Source organism: Mirounga leonina, unplaced genomic scaffold (genome assembly GCF_011800145.1).
Source record: "Mirounga leonina isolate KUSES-001 unplaced genomic scaffold, KU_Mleo_1.0 Mir_173, whole genome shotgun sequence".
Taxonomy (NCBI): Eukaryota; Metazoa; Chordata; class Mammalia; order Carnivora; family Phocidae; genus Mirounga; species Mirounga leonina.
In genome coordinates this window covers 87849521-87871067 of record NW_023270447.1, presented here as the reverse complement: position 1 = coordinate 87871067, position 21547 = coordinate 87849521, and the positions used below count along the sequence as shown (strand labels likewise).

General features: G+C 43.7%; 1 pseudogene; it reads left to right on the top strand.

The window, feature by feature from the left end:
* The first annotated feature begins 294 nt into the window (after window positions 1-294).
* Window positions 295-17901, top strand: LOC118019648 (annotated as a pseudogene).
* The last annotated feature ends 3646 nt before the right edge of the window (window positions 17902-21547 follow it).

Below are 21547 nucleotides of genomic sequence, written 5' to 3'. Positions count from 1 at the left end.
GCTCCCTGCTCCTCGCTCGGCCAGTCCTTCAGGGGCGGGAGCCCACGAGCATGTCTGGTTTTGTTTTTCTGAGGACGAGGGGATCCCTGAGGATGATGGTGATTTTTTCCCCTCAACTAGAAGAGAAAATGAGGCAGAGACTGTGTGGGAGGCGAGCGAGGGAAGAGCACGGGGGAGGCGGAGGCGGGGGCGAGACCCGAGGCGGGCGAGCGTCTCGGGCGTGCGGGAGGAAGAGGAGGCTGGGAGCGCGGGGGGCGGCTCGCGAGCGTCTGTGGGAGCAGCGGCGCCTCGGCGATGGTGGCCGAGACGCGGCGGGGCTGCTGCACCGACCCACAGCCCACTCCGCGCTCGGGCCCGGCCCACCTCGCAGTATCACGCCTCGCCATTGGTGCGTCCCGGCGTGACGCACGCGGAGGCCGGGCCAATGGGAGGCGGAGGGCGGGCGGAGGGGCGGGATTTCTTGAGCTCTCTCATTCTCGCTCTTTTTTTTTTTTTTTTTTTTTCCTCCTTTCGAATAAAAAGAGCAGGAGAAGAAGGGGAGCGGCAGGGCTGTGCCGACGCCGCGGCCCGGGCTCGAGCGCGCGCTCCGGGCGGCAGCGGGCGGCGGGCTGGGCCCCCCCACCGGGGCGCGTCTTTGTGCGGAGCCGGGGCCGCGGCGCCCTGTGGGGTGGGCCCACGGGCGCGATTGGCCCGAGTCCCCCTGCCCTTGTTATTACCGGGTCACAATTTGCCTTTTCAGCCACTTCAGAGGAGGATTCATATTCCTGGGAGGGGGGACACGGAGTGGGTTCCGACGATTCGCTTAAGGACTCTTTCGAAATTTTGATGAGAATGAACGTTTTCAAATAAGTCTATGGCAGAAGATTAATTAAGAAAAACGAAATGCGCAGGTCGCGCTGCTTCTTTGAAAAGAATATAATAAAGAGAAAAAGCCTGGAAAGTCTCATCAAGGAATAAAGAAGGGACTAGAACCCCAGTCGCAGAGGGAATGTTAGGGAGACAGCGGTGTGCACAACTCTATGCAGTAAGTTTGAAAAATAAAATCTTTTTTAAAAAATCCAAATATCACCTTTTTCCTAGGAATCTGTCCCACTTCCCAAAAGGCTGGTAATCACAGGGTCTACGGTGCTGTAAGGGGAGTGAGGGGCAGGCCAAATGCTCATACTCTATTTAATATAATTTATAGGAATGAGGGGTTTGGAAATTTTAATTATGACTAGCAGTTTTTGAAATGCATATCATGTTTATTGAGTTCTTTCACACACCCTGGCATGAATCCAGGGTGAATCATCACCCTATTGTTGGTTTGTTAATATACTGTAAATGCTTATTGGTGTCCTTATACCATACACTCTCCCTGAAGGAGTTCAGATATGTATATAATAGAATAATTAAGGGATAGAACACAGCGCGAAATCATTCATTCATCTATTTCAAATAAAGTGATAATTTTCTCTTCGGAATATCTATTCAGATTATAATTTCCACATCCAGCAGCTTCTTTTCAGAATAATTTGGACTAGCAGATATCATTGGACTGTGACTCAAAAGATCAAAAAACAAATGGGTCTTTGCCATTACCTTTCTGAGTAACTTTCAGCAAGAAAAACCCTCTCTTGCTGCAACTCCTTCAGCTACGAAATGGAAAAAGTAGTTAATACCTCATTATATATCTAATAATGTGAGAACTGAATTTTACAACATAATAAATTCAGTAAACGGCTCTGGACATCCTAGATATGGATGGAACTATTCAACATCAGTTTGGAAATAATGAGGAATAAAGTGAATTAGATGGCTTCAGTGTCCATCACAATCTATACTTACAAGAACAGTCTTTTTAATAAAGATTCAGCCCTGTGGCGGGCAAATGGACAACAGTTTTTCAGAAGGTCCTGTGGATCCTACACTACCATTGAGCAGGGAGGAGAGAGGCTCTCAAGCTCAGTAAACCACATTTATTGTAGTATTAGGGCTTGTCATCACTTTCATTTATCTATAAAAATAATGTTTGGCCGGCTCGGTTGAGCATCTGGCTCTTGATTTCAGCCCAGGTCATGATCTCAGGGTTGTGGGATCAAGGCCCACAATAGGCTTTGCACTCAGCAGGCAGTCTGCTTGAGATTCCCTCTCTCCCTCTCCTTCTGTGCCTCCTCCCTTCCCTCTCTAAAAAAAAAAGGATGTAGATTAAAGGGTGCCTACCTGGCTCAGTTGGAAGAGCACGTGATTCTTGATCTCCAAGTCCTGAGTTCAAGCCCCATGTTGGGTGTAGAGCCTACTTTAAAATAAAACGTAGATTTAGAAGTCTCAAGATTTCACACTGTTACAAAGCATAATATTATGGTATCGCGCCATAAAATTAGCAAACTAAATCTCTCTAACTACAACAATCCCATGCAAGAATTGTGGCCCAGCCATAAAGCTGGAGAGAACAGCCTTCCTGAGAGGCTGATAATGTAATAACAATACATCTTAATAAAGACAACTATTAAACCATTGACTGAAAGCTTACTACGTCCCAAGTGCCATGCGAAGCATGTTGTATTCCTTGGTCCACTTAGTCCTGACAACAGCCCATAAGGTGTATTATTATCTCCATTGTAAAGGTCAAGAACTGGGGCTTGGAGAAGTTAAATAACTTGGTCAAGGTGAAAGAGGTCAAATATCTAGCGGGGTTTTTTCCCCCCACTATGAAATTAGAAAGAATTTCCTTATTCTCCTTTCAACAAGCTTTAGAAAATAGGGATTACTTTGGTTATTGAATTTGAAAATACCAAGGACTTTTGTTAGCTATTTTATGTGTCTTACTACAGGTAGAAGTGATTTCATTTTGTATACAGAGGTTACATCAGAGACATAATACCATTATCTAAAAGAAGCAGGAGAAAGAGGAATTCTTTAATAAATGATGTTGGGACAACCAATAACAATATAGGAAAAAAAAACTGCAGAAAAAAATTCTTTAGGGGCGCCTGGGTGCTTTAGTTGGTTAAGCATCCGACACTTAATTTCAGCTCAGGTCATGATCTCAGGGTTGTGAGATCAAGCTCCGTACTGGACGTGAAGCCTGCTTAAGATTCTCTTTCTCCCTCTCCCTGTGCCCCTCCCCCTGCTTTCTCTCTCTCTATCAAATAAATCTTTTTTTTTTTTTTTTTTAATTTGCGAGAGAGAGAATGAGAGACAGCATGAGAGGGAGGAGGGTCAGAGGGAGAAGCAGACACCCCGCTGAGCAGGGAGCCTGATGTGGGACTCGATCCCGGGACTCCAGGATCATGACCTGAGCCGAAGGCAGTCGCTTAACCAACTGAGCCACCCAGGCGCCCTCAAATAAATCTTTAAGAAAAAAATTCTTTCACTAGATTTATTTTATTCCTAAACCCCTCCCCCCTAAAATTATAGATGGATATTTTTTAAATGTAAAAAGTGAAACCACTGAGAGGCCCCTGGCTGGCTCAGTTGGTAGAGCATGCAATTCTTGATCTCAGGGTCATGAGTTCAAGCCCCATGTTGGGTGTAGAGATAACTTTAAAAAAAAAAAAAAGGCAGTGGGGTGCCTGGGTGGCTCAGTTGGTTAAGCTTTCAGCTTTTGATTTCAGTTCAGGTTATGGTCTCTGTGTGATGAGATTGAGCCCTGCATTGGGCTCCATACTCAGCGGGGAGTCTGCTTGAGATTCTCTCTTCTTCTCTCTCTCCTCTCCCAGCTCTCTCTCTCTTTTTATGTCTCTCAAATAAATAAATAAACATTTTTAAAAATTTCAGAGACCTTACCATGGTCTCTTACAGGATCCTGTAAGACCCACTGAACCACTATTTGTTAGGTTGAGTTTAGGAATTTATTTTATTACTGTCCTCTGTAATCCACATATAGGTTATGTTTATTCTTTTGTATATGTCAGATTATTTTATGATTATTTTAATGAAACTATGAAAGTAATTAGAGGAATACCAAAATTTTTTTCAAATCATGGATTGAAGAAGTTTTTTCTAAGCTTGACAGGAAACCCAGAAGTCATAAAGGAAAAACACCAATAAATTTTATTCCTGTATATTTTACATCTCTATAAGGCACAGAAAGACACCACAACAATACAAGAAACAAACAACACCTGTAATAAAGTACTAACTTCCTTTTTTCTTTAAAGATTTTATTTTTTTTAATATTTTATTTATTGGGGCGCCTGGGTGGCTCAGTCGGTTGGGCATCTGCCTTAGGCTCAGGTCATGATCCTGGAGTCCCAGGATCGAGCCCCGCATCAGACTCTCTGCTCAGCACAGAGCCTGCTTCTCCTCTCCCTCTGCCTGCCACTCTGCCTACTTGCACTTGCTCTCTCTCTCACACTCTCTGTCGCTCTCAAATAAATAAAATATATATTTTACTTATTTATTTTATTTATTTATTTAATAAATAAAACCTTCATTTATTTGAGAGTGAGAGAGAGCATGAGAGCGGGGTGAGGGGCAGAGGGAGAAGCAGACTCTCCAATGAGCAGGGAGCCTGGGACTCTGGGATCGTGATCTGAGCCGTAGGCAGATGCTTGACCGGCTGAGCCACCCAAGCACCCCACTAACTTCCTTAATACAAATAGCTCTTACAGGGGCGCCTGGGTGGCTCAGTCGTTAAGCGTCTGCCTTCGGCTCAGGTCATGATCACAGGGTCCTGGGAGCGAGCCCCGCATCGGGCTCCCTGCTCCGCGGGAAGCCTGCTTCTCCCTCTCCCACTCCCCCTGCTTGTGTTCCCTCTCTCGCTGTGTCTCTCTCTGTCAAATAAATAAATAAAATCTTTAAAAAAAAAAACAAAAAAAGCAAATAGCTCTTACAGATTTGTAAGAAATCAGAAAAATGGAAAAAAAATATATGAACAAAAAATTCACAGAGAAATGTGTTCAATAAACATGATTCAATCATAAAAAATAAATGCAAATTAGAATCATCTCTCAGATTAGGGAAATTTTTTAACTTCATAATACCCAGTATTGATAAGGATGTGGGAAAACAAGAACTCTGATGCACTGTTGGTAAAAACGTAATCAGTCCCTTTTTTAGGACACAATTTGGCAACCATCTATGGAAAGGTTAAATATCCATACCTTTTGACCCAGAAATTCCACTTCTAGAAAGCCATTCCGCAAATAATCTTGCATAAATGTACAAAAATATATACAAACGCATATATAATTGCAACATTATTTATAATAGTGAAAACCCAGAAAAATCCAAACATCCATAAACAAAGAATGTTTATATAAATTATAGTACAAACATACAAATGGAATACTTTATAGCTTTCAAAAAGGATTAGGTAAATCTGAATTGATATAGAATGATAATCAGGATTCAGAGTTAAATGAAAAAAGCAAGTCACAGAACAATTATATATTTGCAAAGTGTATAAAAGCAAAGTATAATTCTATTTGTATTTTTTTTTTAAAGATTTTATTTATTTATTTGAGAGAGACAGAGCACGAGAGGGGGGAGGGTCAGAGGGAGAAGCAGACTCCCTGCCGAGCAGGGAGCCCGATGCGGGACTCGATCCTGGGACTCCAGGATCATGACCTGAGCCGAAGGCAGTCGCTTAACCAACTGAGCCACCCAGGCGCCCCTATTTGTATTTTTTTTAAGTAGGATCTACACCCAGCATGGGGCTTGGACTCACAACCCCCAGATCAAGAGTCACATGCTCTACCCCCTGAGTCAGCCAGTCAGACCCTATTTGCATTTTTAGAAGGACAAATTTGTATATGCTTCAAAGATGTCTAAAAACATATTCACCGGGGCGCCTGGGTGGCTCAGTCGTTAAGCGTCTGCCTTCGGCTCAGGTCATGGTCCCAGGGTCCTGGGATCGAGCCCCGCATCGGGCTCCCTGCTTGGCAGGAAGCCTGCTTCTCCCTCTGACCCTACCCCTGCTTGTGTCCCTTTCTCACTGTATCTCTCTGTCAAATAAATAAATAAAATCTTTAAAAATAAATAAATAAATAAAAATAATAAAAACATATTCACCAGGAAAACGTTTAGAGTGAGTCCAGTGGGCATGGAATGAAGAATAAGGAGGGAACAGGAGTCAGACTTTTGATTTCATTCTACTCTGTTCTATTTGATTTTTTTCTCTTCGTATCAAGCATGTATAATTTTTATAATAAAAAAAAGAATTCAAGTTCTTCGAACATATGGCTGGTAACTAGCCTTCATAATTCACCAGAAGTACTTGTGCTTTAGAACAAGTAAATTATTTTCCTCTCAAATGCCTTCAGCAAAACTGGGGTGCTTTATCAAGCCTGGTAACAGACTGAAGCTTGTTTCTAGGCATTTTCTTTGAAATAGCCTTCCAAGTTTCTGCAGGGCAAATGCCAGCCAACACGAGCTCCAGCAATCTCCCATTGTACTTTTTCAGGTTGAACAAGAGCAGAGCTGACTACTCCCCACCGTGGTATGTCTGGGGACGCTCAGCACCCACGTTGGGTTGACCCACAGTGGGGTTTCGCTCCATAATGTGTTGTAAATCGGAATCGCGCCCTTGCCAGTCTTTTTCCCCTCGGGCCAAGTAAGTAACCCCCGATAGCCTTTGAAAGTCCCCGCGCTGAACTGAAATGGAGAAATGGGTGATTATGGCACTTACTGAGGAGGCACATGTCACGCATGCAGACGTGTACAAAAGGGAAACCACTTTCCAAAACTCGTAGCCCCTTTCCTTTATGTGGACGGGACCGACTGTGGAGAGCAGTTAAGGTTCTCCATTCAACTCCAGGCTCCGATGAATTTTCTTTCAACCAAAGGGAGAAGTGGGTCTGTATACCAGCACACCTACAGATAGATCTCAAGGCAGCCCTGCTCCACTGAACCACATCAGGTCCAGTGCAATGACGCTCTTCACTGAGTCACACTTAGCCAGCCAATGCCACAGCCTGCTGTCCGGGGGCAATGGGTGCTTCTGGATAAGATCTAAACCCAACATCTGACTTCTGACCACATGTGGTCAATGAAGAGTCTCATAGGGCTTCGCGAAAGAATTAAGGGGAGGAAATGCTGATTTTCATTGTCCTGGCCCAATTCCAAGTTTGATCGTTCGCAGTCCTCCTCCTTTGTCTGCCTGCCATCTCACTGAGACGTGCTATTCCACAGTTCCTGTTATAAACAGCTGTCCACTGTTAACCGAGCGAGCCAGAGAGCCAGCGAATTCCACCCTGGGGGAAGCTGCATTTCAAGATAAACATTTCCTCCACATCTTTGGTAAATTACTTAGATTTACCTTGGAGGAAAGATAACAGTTTTCTAGTGAGAATAAGGGCATGGTAATGGGGAGTTAAAAATTATCCACAAGCCCTATTTTGTCTAACTGGTAAACAAAGAAGACTGGACTTGATCACAAAGGGGCCCTTGGAAGGGAGAGTCCATAGGAAATCAATTTCAGATTCTAACATTTTTATTTGGGAATCCAGAATTTAATCTTTTAAAAAATATTTTATTTATTTATTTGAGACAGCGTGAGTGAGGGGAAGAACATAGGGAGAGGGACAAGCAGACTCTGCGCTGAGGGCAGAGCCTGATTGTGGGGCCTGATCCTGTGACCCAGACACTATGACGTAAGCTGAAATCAAGAGTCTGAGCCGCCCAGGCACCCCCAGAATTTAATCTTAAACATTGATGAAGCAGGTGCTATTTGCCACCAAAATGCATTTCTTCAATCTAAGGCATATTTACAAACAGAACAAACAGGCAAGAAACTCTGTAAAACAGAGGAAACAACAAAATTCGCCCTCTGCTATCCAAGCTTCAGTGTCTATGTAGGAAATGTCTGGGGGACTCAATTTAATGCCTCCCTCCTTTTTATTCAACGCTTAAGACATCTTTTTTTTTTTTTAACATTTTATTTATTTATTTGAGAGAGAGAGCACACAGGAGAGTGAAAGGGAGAAGCAGACTCCCCGCTGAGCTGGGAGCCCGACGTGGGGCTTGATCCCAGGACCCTGAGATCATGACCTGAGCCAAAGGCAGACACTTAACCGACTGAGCTACCCAGGCACCCCCACTTAAGACATCTTAATTTCAAATAACCCCAAATGTCTCCTTCTAATACTCCAACTTCCAGAATAATTCCTCTCTTTAATCTTGAAAAGAGCATTTTAACTTGAAAGCATCCAAAATATCCTTCAATAGGTGAATGGATAAACAAGCTATGTTGCATCCATTCAATGGAATATTATTCAGTGCTAAAAAGAACTAAGCTATCAAGCCATAAAAAGGCACGGGGGAACCTAACAGACATTACTGAGTGAAAGAAACCAATCCAAAAAAGTTTACTTTGTGCTTCCAACTGCACGACATTCTGGAAAAGGCAAAACTATGTCTGGAAAAGACATTCTAGAATAAGAAGTAAAAAGATCAGTGGTTGCCAGGGATGGGGGAAAGACAAGGCCAAACAGGTGGAATATAGGGGATTTTTAGGGCAGTGAAACTATTCAGTATGATTTTATAAGGATGGGTACATGCCATTATGCATTTGCTAAAACCCACAGAATCTATAAAACACAAAGTGAATGAACTCTACTATAAACTATGTACTTTAGTTAATAAATAGTATCTTGATACTGGTTCATCAGTTAGACAAATGGACCGCACTAATGCAAGTTGTTAATAAAAGAAGACTGGAGTGGGGGGGAGGGGTATGGGTATGTAGGAACTCTGCACTTCCTGCTCAAGTTTGCTGTGAACCTAAAACTACTCTGAAAAAGCCTATTAACTTTTTTATAAAGAGCATTTTAGCTCTGTTCTTTGTGTTGTAAGAAACAGAGACTCACGCAGCATGTCAAGTAACAGGAGGTAGGAGCCCAGGCAAAGCTGAACCAAGTGACATCAGGAGCTATGGGACTGAGCAGGGCCACACAAAGGCTGCGGGCCCCAGGACGTTATCACTGACCCCATCCTCTCTTCCACCTGCCGGCTTCCTCACCCTTCACCGTGTAGCTTCTCTTCTCTTCACAGTGTCTGCTTTCTCATCATCTCAGCTCCTTCCTGACTGTGGCTTCCCTATGGCCTCTGGCAAACCTACTTGGCCTGGTTCATTCTTGAAGGTCCAGCCCTGTCCTGGTCCCTGGCACCCTGTGGGTGCACGTAGCAGCAAAGGGGTGAAGGGTGTCCCTCGCACTGTGCAGCCAAGCCCCAAGGCTCAGAGCTGCTGCTTCCTCAGGGACTCTGGCTGAGCAGCCTCCCTTTAAACGGGCCCATGGTGTTGGCAGCATCTGGATGTGCCTAACATGGATGGTGTCCTTTGGAATGGCTTGTGTCAGAAAAAATTAACAATTCAGTAAAACCGAACCTTAGCAACTAAGTATTTCAATACATTTTAAAATAGTTACCTTTAGGGGTGCCTGGGTGGCGCAGTCAGTTGGGCATCCGAATCTTGATTTCGGCTCAGGTCATGGTCTCGGGGTTGTGAGATGGGGTCCACGCTCAGCATGGAGTCTGCTTGAGCTTCTCTCTCTCCCTCTCCCTCTGCCCCCCCCCCTGCTTGCACTCACGCACATTCCCTCTCTCTCTCAAATAAAACAAAATAAATCTTAAACTTCTTTTAGAAGCCCCCAATAATAGGGACGCCTGGCTGGCTCAATTGGTTGGGCGTCTGCCTTTGGCTCAGGTCATGATCCCAGGGTCCTGGGATCGAGTCCTGCATCGGGCTCCTTGCTCAGCGGGTAGTCTGCTTCTCCCTCTGCCTGCCGCTCCCCCTGCTTGCGCTCTCTCTGACAAATAAATAAATAAAATCTTTAAAAAAAAAAAAGAAGCCCCCAATAATATACTCATGAAAATGCACTACCGAACCCAATACAGAAATCAAATAGTATGGTTTAAAGATTCAGTATGCATTGCCAAACTGCACAAATTTTAGAACAAAATATATGAGAAGTTGTTGAACAAGACCTAAAAAGCACAAACTGGACAAAGACACATTTGACTAAAATAATGTTAAAGACTTATGATCATTTACATTAAAATAAGTGGAAATCACACTTTGGGGGAAAAATCATTGTAATTCCCATAACCATGACAGGGTTAGTGATAAGAATATATCAAGAAAGCTTATAAATTTGGGGCGCCTGGGTGGCTCAGCCAGTTAAGCATCTGTCTGCCTTCCACTCAGGTCATGATCCCAGGGTCTTGGGATCGAGCCCCACATCGGGCTCCCTGCTCAGCGGGGAGCCTGCTTCTCCCACTCCCTCTGCCACTCCCCCTGATTGTGCTCTCTCTCTCTCTCAAATAAATAAAATCTTAAAAAAAAAAAGAAATCTTATAAATCTATTCGAGAAAGATGAATAACCCAACAGAAAAGTAGGGGAAGGATAAGAACAGACAATCAGCAGAACAATCTGTATGTCCAATAAACACAAAACAATGTTCAGTCTCTAATGTCTTCATTCTTGGCAGTTTCAATACACACATAGATGATCCTTCTAACTGCTTCTTTTGTGTGTGTGTATGCATGTGCATGTTGTGTGTGTGTGTTTTAATTGTGGTCAAACACACACAACATAAAATTTACCATTGTAATCATTTTCAAATGCACACCTCAATAATGTGAAGTATAGGCATGATGTTGTGCAACCAACCTCCATCTGCAAGATGCAATCTTGCAAAATTAGAACTCTGTAGCCATTAAACAACAATTCCCCATCTTGCTCTCCCCCAGCCCCTGGCAACTACTATTCCACTTTCTGTTTCTATGAATTTGACCACTCTAGGTACCTTATACAAGGGAAATCAAACAGTATTTGCCTTTTTGTGACTGGCTTATTTCAGTTAACACAATGTCCTTATATTAATTTGCTAGGGCTGACATACAAAATACCACAGACCGGATGGCATAACAACAGAAACTTATTTTCTCACAGTCTTGAAGGCTGGAAGTCTGAGATTAAGGTGCCAGCAGGGCTGGTTTCTCTTGAGGTCTGTCCCCTTGGCTTGTGGGTGGCTGCCTTCTCGCTGGGTCCTCACATGGCCTTTTCTGTGTGTGTGCCCATCCCTGGGGTCACTTCCTCTTCTTATAAGGACACCAGTTCTGTTGGATTAGGCCCCCATCCTTGAGACCTCACTTTACCTTAATCACTTCTGTTAAAGGCTCTATCTCTAAATATAGTCACGTTGGGGGTAAGCATCCTTAACTCCAGGGGGACCTGCCCCTTTGTGAACTCAAAGTGATGACTTGTATAAACCGTCTGTGGTCACTGAATTTGGGACTTGCCCATTTCTTTTGCCTTAACGCTTTAAGCTGCTTAAATTAATTAATTAGCAGATTAATATAGCAGAACAAAAAATAACTACTTAGCCTCAGTGGCCTTTTTGGCCCTAACAATGATTTGATTGAGAGTTTATTATTAATTGCATTTTAAGAGAAAGTTGACAGCCCCAGGCCCTTGGATTCAGTGCTCACGGTCACTGGTAGAGGATTGAGACAAATTAGATTATTTGCTCACTTCCTTATTTGTCTACCTATTGTTACAGCCTGCTAGAAATGTAAGCTTCGCAAGGACAGGCATATTTGTTGAATCACAATGAACGGGTGTGGTGGGGATTAAAGAATGCATATAGGGGTGCCTGGGTGGCTCAGTTAAGCATCTGCCTTTGGCTCAGGTCATGATCCCAGGGTCCTGGGATCGAGTCCCGCATCGGGCTCCCTGCTCAGTGGGGAGTCTGCTTCTCCCTCTGCCCCTCTCCCCTGTTCACGCTCTTTCTCGCTCTCTCATAAATAAATTAAATCTTAAAAAAAAAAAAAAAGAATGCATATAAAGCTCTCAGGGTTGACTGTAGACACTGCGTAACTCAATGTAAGATTGAGTTCACTTAGAGCCAATATGAGTATCTAACAGATCTGAGCTTCAGCATTGACATTGTCAGGTGTAAATCTTTGAAAACTTTTGAATGATGTTGATTATAGGACTTTGGGGAAAGAAACTACTTAAAGCCACTAAAATATTGTCAAATCAATTTTTGCATTCTCATTTACAGTAAGTTCTTTGTCCTATAATGTTTATATTAATTAATGTTAATGCAGATTAAAATAGACCAATAGGAAGTAGACAAAGCTACAGGCTTTTAATTTTAAGTATTTTCTGAGAACATGTGTATACAGACCATATAAACATAGTGGTGTGTATCTGTGTTTGTGAAGAATTTAGATTCTTGTCTTCCTAAAACAAATCTGAGTTGGTCCTAATCCCATATCCCCAGTGACTCGATGCCCTCTCTCTCCTCCGTGTCTGTTTGCATCCCATGGTCAAGCACTGTACCCTCTGCCTTGCATACACCCTCAGCAGCTTGCCCCCTCACTTCCTAATATTCCCTGAGCCAAACCACAACCCTGGTGATAATTCCAACATACTGCCTACTCGGCACCTATACCTGCCCAGCCAAATGAGTTTGGCATCACACTGCCTGGTTTCATTTTAAATTCATGACCACAGGGGTGCCTGGGTGGCTCAGTCGGTGAAGTGTATGCCTTCGGCTCAGATCATGATCCCAGGGTCCTAAGATCAAATCCCATATCGGGCTCCCTGCTCAGTGGGGAGCCTGCTTCTCCCTCTGCCCGCTCTGCCTGCAGCTCCCCCTGCTTGTGCTCACTCTCTCTCTGCAAATAAATAAATAAAATCTTAAATAAACAAACTAAATAAATTCATGACCACAAACCTAAAGTGGACTCTTAATGCCCTTGGCAATCATAGGATACCTACCCAGACTCATTTCTCCTCCAGTGCTCCAGCCAGTAATCTCACATCCGTTCCTCTCTCCTCAAACCTCCAACACCCCCTCCCTTCTTTCCGAGATCACCGTGGGAATTGATGTGATCAGCAGACTGCCCACTCCCCACATCTATCTATCCATCTCTGAACCCCACCCTCTGGCTTCCTGCCTGCTATTACAGATGAATCACCAATGGTCCTATGGAAGCCTAGCCCTCCGCTTTTGACCCCCCCCCCCATTACTCATGAATATCACTCAGCATTTCTCCCCTCTCTCTGTTACATCATTTTTTTTTACCATCCGGTGGATCACTCCTATTGGAATACAGCATTTCTCCCCTCTCTCTGTTACAACATTTTTTTTTTACCATCCGCTGGATCACTCCTATTGGAAAACAAGTAACATGTTTTTTCTCTGACCTTAAGCCTTCTGTTGACTACACTTTACCTGTTATCTACTTCCCCAATTTTTTGCTCCCTTTTGCAACAAAACATCTTCAAAAAAATGGTCTACACTTGCTATCTCCAATTTTTTACCCTTCTCTTTCAATCCATTCCAACCTCACTTTGATGCAACCTTTCCACTAAAACTTGTCCTACTGACGTCATCAGTGAGCTCCATGTTGCTAAAAAGAAGAGTCAATTCTCAGTCTCCCACTTTCTTGACCTCTTGGCAGCATTCAATACAACTGATGACCACCTCTTACCTGACAGGCTCTTTCTACTGGGCCATCAAGACACTCCATCCTCCTGGTTTCCCCTCACCTCACGGGTGAGTCTTTCTCAGTGTCTTTCAATGACTCCTTCTCTTCTCCCCAGCCTCCGAATGTTGGAGCCCCCAGGCTCAGTCCTTGATCTTTTCTGTACCTACATTCAGTCCCCTGTTGCTATCATTCACTGCCATGGCTTCAAAGACCACCCAATTGCTGATCACTCTCACGTATACATCTCCAACCCAGACCTCCCTCCTGAACCTCAGACTCATATAGCCAATGGCCAGGTCAACATCTCCCCTTGGATGTCTAAGGTATCTTAAATTTAACATGCCCAAAACTAAATACCTGCCCCACCCCAGGTCTTCCACATCTCAGTCAATAACAACTCCATCCTTCCAGTTGCTCAGATTAAAACCTTTCAGTCTCCTTTGTCTGAGGCGGAATTGCCCTGCCCTTGCTGGGGGCTGGGCTAAGTAATCTGCAAAGATACAAATGTAGTGATCCGAAGGGGTACATGCACCCCAATGTTTATAGCAGCAATGTCCACGGTAGCCAGACTATGGAAAGAGCCAAGATGTCCATCGACAGATGAATGGATAAAGAAGATGTGGTATATATATACAATGGAATATTATGCAGCCATCAAAAGGAACAAAATCTTGCCATTTGCAACAACGTGGATGGAACTAGAGGGTATTTTGCTAAGCGAAATAAGTCAGTCAGAGAAAGACATGTATATGATCTCACTGATATGAGGAATTCTTAATCTCAGAAAACAAACTGAGGGTTGCTGGAGTGGTGGGGGGTGGGAGGGATGGGGTGGCTGGGTGATGGACATTGGGGAGGATATGTACTATGGTGAGCACTGTGAATTGTGTAAGACTGATGAATCACAGACCTGTACCTCTGAAACAAATAATACATTATATGTTTAAAAAAAAAAGAAGAAGAAGAAGATAGTAGGTAGGGAAAAATGAAGGGGGGGAAATTGGAGTGGGAGACGTACCATGAGAGACTATGGACTCTGAGAAACAAACTGAGGGTTCTAGAGGGGATGGGTTAGCCTGGTGATGGGTATTAAAGAGGGCATGTATTGAATGGAGCACTGGTGTTATATGCAAACAATGAATCATGGAACACTACATCAAAAACTAATGATGTAATGTATGGTGATTAACATAACATAATAAAATAAAATTTAAAAAAATATAAAACCTTTCAGTCTCTCATATCCACATTCAGTCCATCAGAAAAATCCTGTTGGCCCTACCTTCAAACAATGCCCTAGGGCAGACTGCTTCTCACCACCTCCACCACTACCGTCCTAGTCCAAGTCACTGTCATCCCTTGCCTGGATTATAGTAATAGCCTCTTAATTGCCTGACTCTCTACATAGTCTCTTCCCAATATGGTAGCAGTGATTCTTTTAAAATGTAGTTTAGATTATGCTGCTGTACAGCTCATAATATGACAATGACTCTGTATCAGTCAAGATGACCTAGGTTATGATGTGATGGTGAATAACCCCAACATTTCAGTGATTTAAAATTGTGATAATTTCTTTCTCATGTGCCATGTCCACCTCAGGCAACAGCAGGGAGCTGCTCATCACCATCACTGATCGGAGATTTGGGCTTATACCTCAGAACACTCTCTTGAATATTTCTGGTCACCTTGACAGAGGAGCAAAAGCTCTAGAAGATTATCACTGGTAATTTAATGCTCCCAAAGTGAATTCTCCAGACTCAGTGGCCAGAACTGGTCACATGGACTGATACATACTTAAGACAGCCAAAGAGTGTCATCCTGCTCCATTCTGAGGGCCAGGAGCTGGACATATTCAGTGAGCTCCTGAACATCATAGGCTCCCAGCAGGGCTCAAAATAAAAGCAAAGTCCTAGGGGTGCCTGGGTGGCTCAGTGGGTTAGGCGTCCAATTCTTGGTTTCAGCTCAGGTCATGATCTCGGGATCCTGGGATCCAGCCCCACATCAGGCTTCACGCTTAGTGGGGAGTCTGCTTGTCTCCCTCTCTATCTGCCCCTCCCCCACTTGTGCTCTTTCTCTCTCTCTCTCAAATAAATAAATAAATAAATTTTTTTAAAAATAAAAAATGAAAGCAAAGTCCTTACAATGGCCTATGAAGCTTGGCATTAGCAGCCCCTGCCCTCACCTCTCTGACCTCACCTCCTCCTATTCTCTCCCAGGTACCATTGCATCTGAGAGCCTATTCCTCTGCCTGCATGGCTCTGCCTTCAGTTATCTGCATGATAATCCCCTTACCTCCTACCCTGACCTGTTTATTTAAAATCATAATCCACCCCTTCTCCATTCCTAATCCTCACCCCACTCTACATACACACCTGAACAAAAACTTCCATGAGGGCAGCGAACGCAGATGCTTTGTCTGTTTTTGTTCACGGATGTACCCGCACAAGCCAAGCCCAGATTGGGATCTGCATAAGATAGGGGCTCAGGAATATTTTCTTCAATGAGTGAACCTCCCTAGTGGTCAGAAAAATACCCAAAAAAACCCTACAAAATATTGTTTCATGCCTGTCAGATGATAAAATGTTCACGTCTGACAATGGTAAGCCCTGATGAGGATTTAGTGAGGGGAAATCTCCTGCCCTGCCCCAGAGTGCACGTTGGTGCAACCACTTTGGAGAGCAGTTTGGCATTCTGTAGTCAAGCCCAAGATAAGCGTGAATTATTACAATTCGACAATTTCACTTCCCAGTATTTGTCTTGGAGAAACTCATCCACGTGTGTCCAAAGAGACGTGCAAAAAGATGCTCATAACAGCATTATTTATAATAGAAAAAGAGTTGGAAACAATTGAAATTTCCATCAGCAAGACACGTGATACATAATTGTCACATACAAGGGAACATCATGAAGCGGTTAAAATGAATTTATTTGGTATGTTTTGACTTCCCATCTCCAGTCCAGCACGCAAGGAGATTGGAAGTCGCTTTCATTCACAAAACAAGAAAAAAGCTGAACAAACTGAAAAGGAACAATTATTCTTAGATCCATCGGAGAACTGAGGTCGCAGGGCAAACTGGCTCCCAAATTAGGAGCAGTAGACAGGTAGGTACAGAGAATCACAACTTACCTGAGCGGAAACGTCCACAGGAACCAGTACCTGGGAAGGTACTGTGGTCTACACATTGCTGGAGGCTCAGTGTGGACAAGTTTGAAAGTTAAAAGCTCCAGGGGGCCTCTCACACGTCTGAGTTCTCCCTCTAGGAGCCCTTCCAGACTCTACAGTAAGGATCCGGAGAAAAACCCCTTCATGTTTCCAGCAGCAGAAGGGGAAAAGGGGTCATTGTGGAACACAACCCGAGTACTCTGTTGCTTTTAACAAACCCTGCCCTCAAAAGAAGCTATTTCGCCAGAGCCTAATGGACCCAGGGGAAGGGAACTATGCAACCGCAGCCCCCTGGAGCCTTCCTGCCTCACCTACGGGGTTAAGGGAGCTGAGAAGCCCTGGTCAGTCATGGCCCACAGGCAGAGACTAAAGGACCAAGACCTCATAATCTACACCTATGCATATCATATTCCAACTGCAGAAAATCATAGACCCAAAAAAATTTTTTTGAAAGAAGCCAGAGAAAAAGACCTTACCGGGCGCACCTGGGTGGCTCAGTTGGTTAAGCGACTGCCTTCGGCTCAGGTCATGATCCTGGAGTCCCTGGATCGAGTCCCGCATCGGGCTCCCTGCTCAGCAGGGAGTCTGCTTCTCCCTCTGACCCTCCCATGTGCTCTCTCTCTCAAATAAATAAATAAAATCTTAAAAAAAAAAAAAAGACCTTACCTGTGGAGGAGCAAGGAAAGAATTACATAGGAGATGAAGTAAAGAAGATTTGTATCCAACATTTTATTGAGATTGATGGCAAGGTCCCAACTGATATAACCTACCCTGCTGGTTTTATGGATGTCATCAGCATTGACAAGACTGGGGAGGCTTTCTGTCTGATCTATGACACCAAGGGTCGCTTGGCTGCTCATCAGATTACACCTGAGGAGGCCAACTATAAGTTGTGCAAAGTGAGAAAGACCTTTGTGAGAACAAAAGGAATCCCTCACCTGGTGACCCATGATGTTCGTACCATCCGCTATCCTGATCCCCTCATCAAGATGAATGACACCATTCAGATTGATTTGGAGACTAGAAAGATTACTGATTTCATCAAGTTTGACCCTGGTAATCTGTGTATGGTGACCAGAGTTGCTAACCTGGGAAGAGTTGGTGTGATCACCAACAGAGAGAGACACCCTGGTTCTTTTGGTGTCATTCACATGGAAGATGCCAATGGCAACAGCCTTGCCACCCGACTCCAACATTTTTGTTATTGGCAAAGCCAACAAACCATGGATTTCTCTTCCCTGTGGAAAGGGTATCCACCTCATCATTGCTAAAGAGAGACAAGAGACTGGCGGCCAACCAGAGCAGTGGGTAAAATGGTCTCTAGGTGATGTGATCGGAAGTCTTTATACTTAATTAAAAATCATACAGCACAGAAAAAAAAAAAGGCATGAAGTGCTATAATGCTGTATTGAAAGTGTTGAAACAAAAAAACCCACTAAGGTAGAACTCTGTACCCAGTGACATTATCCTTCAAAAGTCAAGGAGAGAGAAAGAATTTCTCAAACAAAAACTGAAGGAATTTTTTTGCCAGTAGACATTCTTTCCAAAAAGCTTTAAAATAAGTTCTTCATAAAGAGAGAAATGACATTGGTCGGAACTCAGATCCACAAAGAAAGGAAGAGCATTCGAGAAGGAATAATGAGTGAATGTAAAATGATTTACATGTAGTGATACCAAGACAAAACAAAACAAAACTAAGGAGTGTGATGCTGAAGGAAAGAGACAATTTGCAAAAAGACATTTATAGAATGACACCATTTATATGAATTATAAAAACATATTATACAATGCCATATGTATTATATGGATACATGTATAGATAGTACAAATATAAAAAGTCACTGTAAAGAGTCAAACTAGCTTTAAGATGGGTTATGTCTAGGGAAGGGGGCAGGACTGTGGAATGAGAAGCATCTTGGCTGTGTTTGTAATATTTTATTTCCTTAAAAAATATCTAAATCCAATATGAAAAAATAACATTTAAAAACTCTATTTGTCTATTATGTTCTGTACTTAGCTTGTTAAGGAAAAGTTTTTAAAAGTTTTAAGAAAAATAGTAGCCAATGGGGCACCTGGCTGACTCAGTGGAACATGCGACTCTTGATCTCGGGTTGTGAGTTCAAGCCCCACGTTGGATGTAGAGATTACTTAAAAATAAAATCTTAAAAAAAATAATAGCCAAGTATCCTTATAACATTACAAAAAGCCACTTTCTCTTTCTCTGCCGTATTTTTTTCTTTTTAAATAAGCTGTACATCCAGTGTGGGGCTTGAACTTATGACCCCGAGATCAAGAGTCACATGCTCTATGGACTGAGCCAACCAGGTGCCCCATCCCTGGCACTCAACTTGAAAGATTTTTTTTTTTCACCAGCAGAGTAAAGCTAGCAACAGTAAAGAAGTGACAAGTGCCCTTTACTTGGTAAACAAAGGTTCCATTTGTTTTCCATAGAATCTCATATTCTCAAAGCTGAACTGAGTGGGGTTTAAGATTTAGGAACAACTCTTTGAAATGTACACCTGTTCAGTGTGCAGAAAATTTTTTCATCTGCCTTCAAAAGACTCTGGTGTCATTACTTCCTTTTTGGGGGGATGGGGGGCGGGGAGGCTTAAACTCACAACCCTGAGATTAAGACCAGAGCTGAGATCAAGAGTTGGACACTTGGGGCACCTGGGTGGCTCAGTTGGTTGAGCATCCGACTCTTGATTTCGGCTCAGGTCATGATCTCAGGGTTATGCGATCAAGCCCCACATCGGGCTCGGTGCTGGGCATGGAGCCTGCTTAAGATTCTCTCTTTCTGGGGCGCCTGGGTGGCTCAGTCGGTTAAGCGACTGCCTTCGGCTCGGGTCATGATCCTGGAGTCCCGGGATCGAGTCCCGCATCGGGCTCCCTGCTCGGCAGGGAGTCTGCTTCTCCCTCTGATCCTCTTCCCTCTCGTGCTCTCTCTCTCTCATTCTCTCTCTGTCAAATAATAAATAAAATCTTTGATCCGGGGACTCCAGGATCATGACCCGAGCCGAAGGCAGTCGCTTAACCGACTGAGCCACCCAGGCGCCCCAATAAATAAAATCTTAAAAAAAAAAAAAAAAATTCTCTCTTTCTTTCCCTCTGCCCCTCCCTCCCCGTCTCTCTCCCTCTCTTAAAAAAAAAAGTGTTGCATGCTTAACCAACTAGCCACCCATGTGTCCCTGGTGTCATTGCTTCCAATTACCCTGGATGGACTGTTGACAGTCAATAACTTCAGTTTAAAAACAAAACCAAAAATCTTCAGTTTATATCACATTTTTTTTAACTGATATTTTTGGGGCACCCTAGGTGGTTTAGTCGGTTGAGCGTCTGCCTACAGCTTGGGTCATGATCTTGGGATCCCGGGATGGAGCCCCTCATCAGGCTCCCTGCTCAGTTGGGAGTCTGCTTCTTCCTCTGCCTCTCTCCCCTCCCCCGCTGCTCATGCTTGTTCTCTCTCTCTCTAAATAAATTAACAAAATCTTTTTAAAAAATAAACTGATATTTTGATCGTTAGAAGATAAATATAAGCATCTGTAAATCAGTAGCATGGTATTCACGGAAATAACCAAAAAATGATACAGCCGTTGTCCCATTCCGCCAAGCCCATTAGTGCTCTTCTAGCCCCTTAGGGTGGTGTGAAGATAAAAATATCAAGAAACCCAAGGTGAGAAAAATACAAGGTTAACAGAAGCCAAGTCCGAATCCATTAAAATTTACCTTAGAATCTTAAAGTGTTTCATCAGGGTAGAACCCTTGAAATCATCTAGTCAGACTCCAGTCTCAAGATCTTAAGGATTATTTTTTTTTAAATGATTTTATTTAGGGGTGCCTGGGTGACTCAGTCAGTTAAGCGTCTGCCTTCAGCTCAGGTCATGATCCCAGGGTCCTGGGATTGAGTCCCACATCGGGCTCCCTGCTCCTCGGGAAGCCTGCTTCTCCCTCTCCCACTCCCCCCTGCTTGTGTTCCCTCTCTCTCTGTCTCTCTCTCTGTGAAAGAAAAGAAAGAAAGAAAGAAAGAAAGAAAGAAAGAAAGAAAGAAAGAAAGAAAGAAAGAAAGAAAGAAAGAAAGAAAGAAAGAAAGAAAGAAAAAGATTTTATTTATTTAAGAGAGAGCGTGCACATAAGTGAGGGGGAGGGGCTGAGGGAGAGGGAGAAGCAGGCTGTCCGGTGAGCAGGGAGCCCAATGCAGGGCTGAATCCCAGGACCCTGGGATCATGACCTGAGCCGAAGGCAGACGGTAAACCAACTGAGCCACCCAGGCACCCCAAGATCTTAAATATTATTACTGTTTGGGTTATATTGTGTCCCTCAAAAAAGATATGCTTAAGTCCTAACCCCTAGTCCCTCAGAATGTGACCTTGTTTGGAAATAAGGTTGTTTTAGAGGTAATGAGTTAAGACAATGTCATTCTGGAGTAGGGTGGGCCCCTAATCCAGTATGACCAATGTCCTCATAAGAAGATGGCCACATAAAGACACAGAGACTCAGGGAGATGGCTATGTGAAGATGGGGACAGAGATCTGAGTGATGTGTCTACAAGCCAAGGGATGCTAAGGATGGCTAGCAGCCATCAGGAGCTAGGAGGGAGGCCTGGAACAGAGTCTCCTTCGGAACCCTTAAAAGGAAGTAATCCTTAGGGTGCCTGGCTAGCTCAGTTAGGGGAGCCTGTGACTCTTGACTTCGGGGTTGTGAGTTTGAGCCCCATGTTGAAAGTAGAGATTACTTAAAAATAAAATCTTTTTAAAAATAAAACTGGGCCGGGGCGCCTGGGTGGCTCAGTCGTTAAGCGTCTGCCTTCAGCTCAGGTCATGATCCCAGGGTCCTGGGATCAAGCCCCGCATCGGGCTCCCTGCTCCGCAGGAAGCCTGCTTTTCCCTCTCCCACTCCCCCTGCTTGTGTCCTTCTCTCACTGTGTCTCTCTCTGTCAAATAAATAAATAAATAAAATCT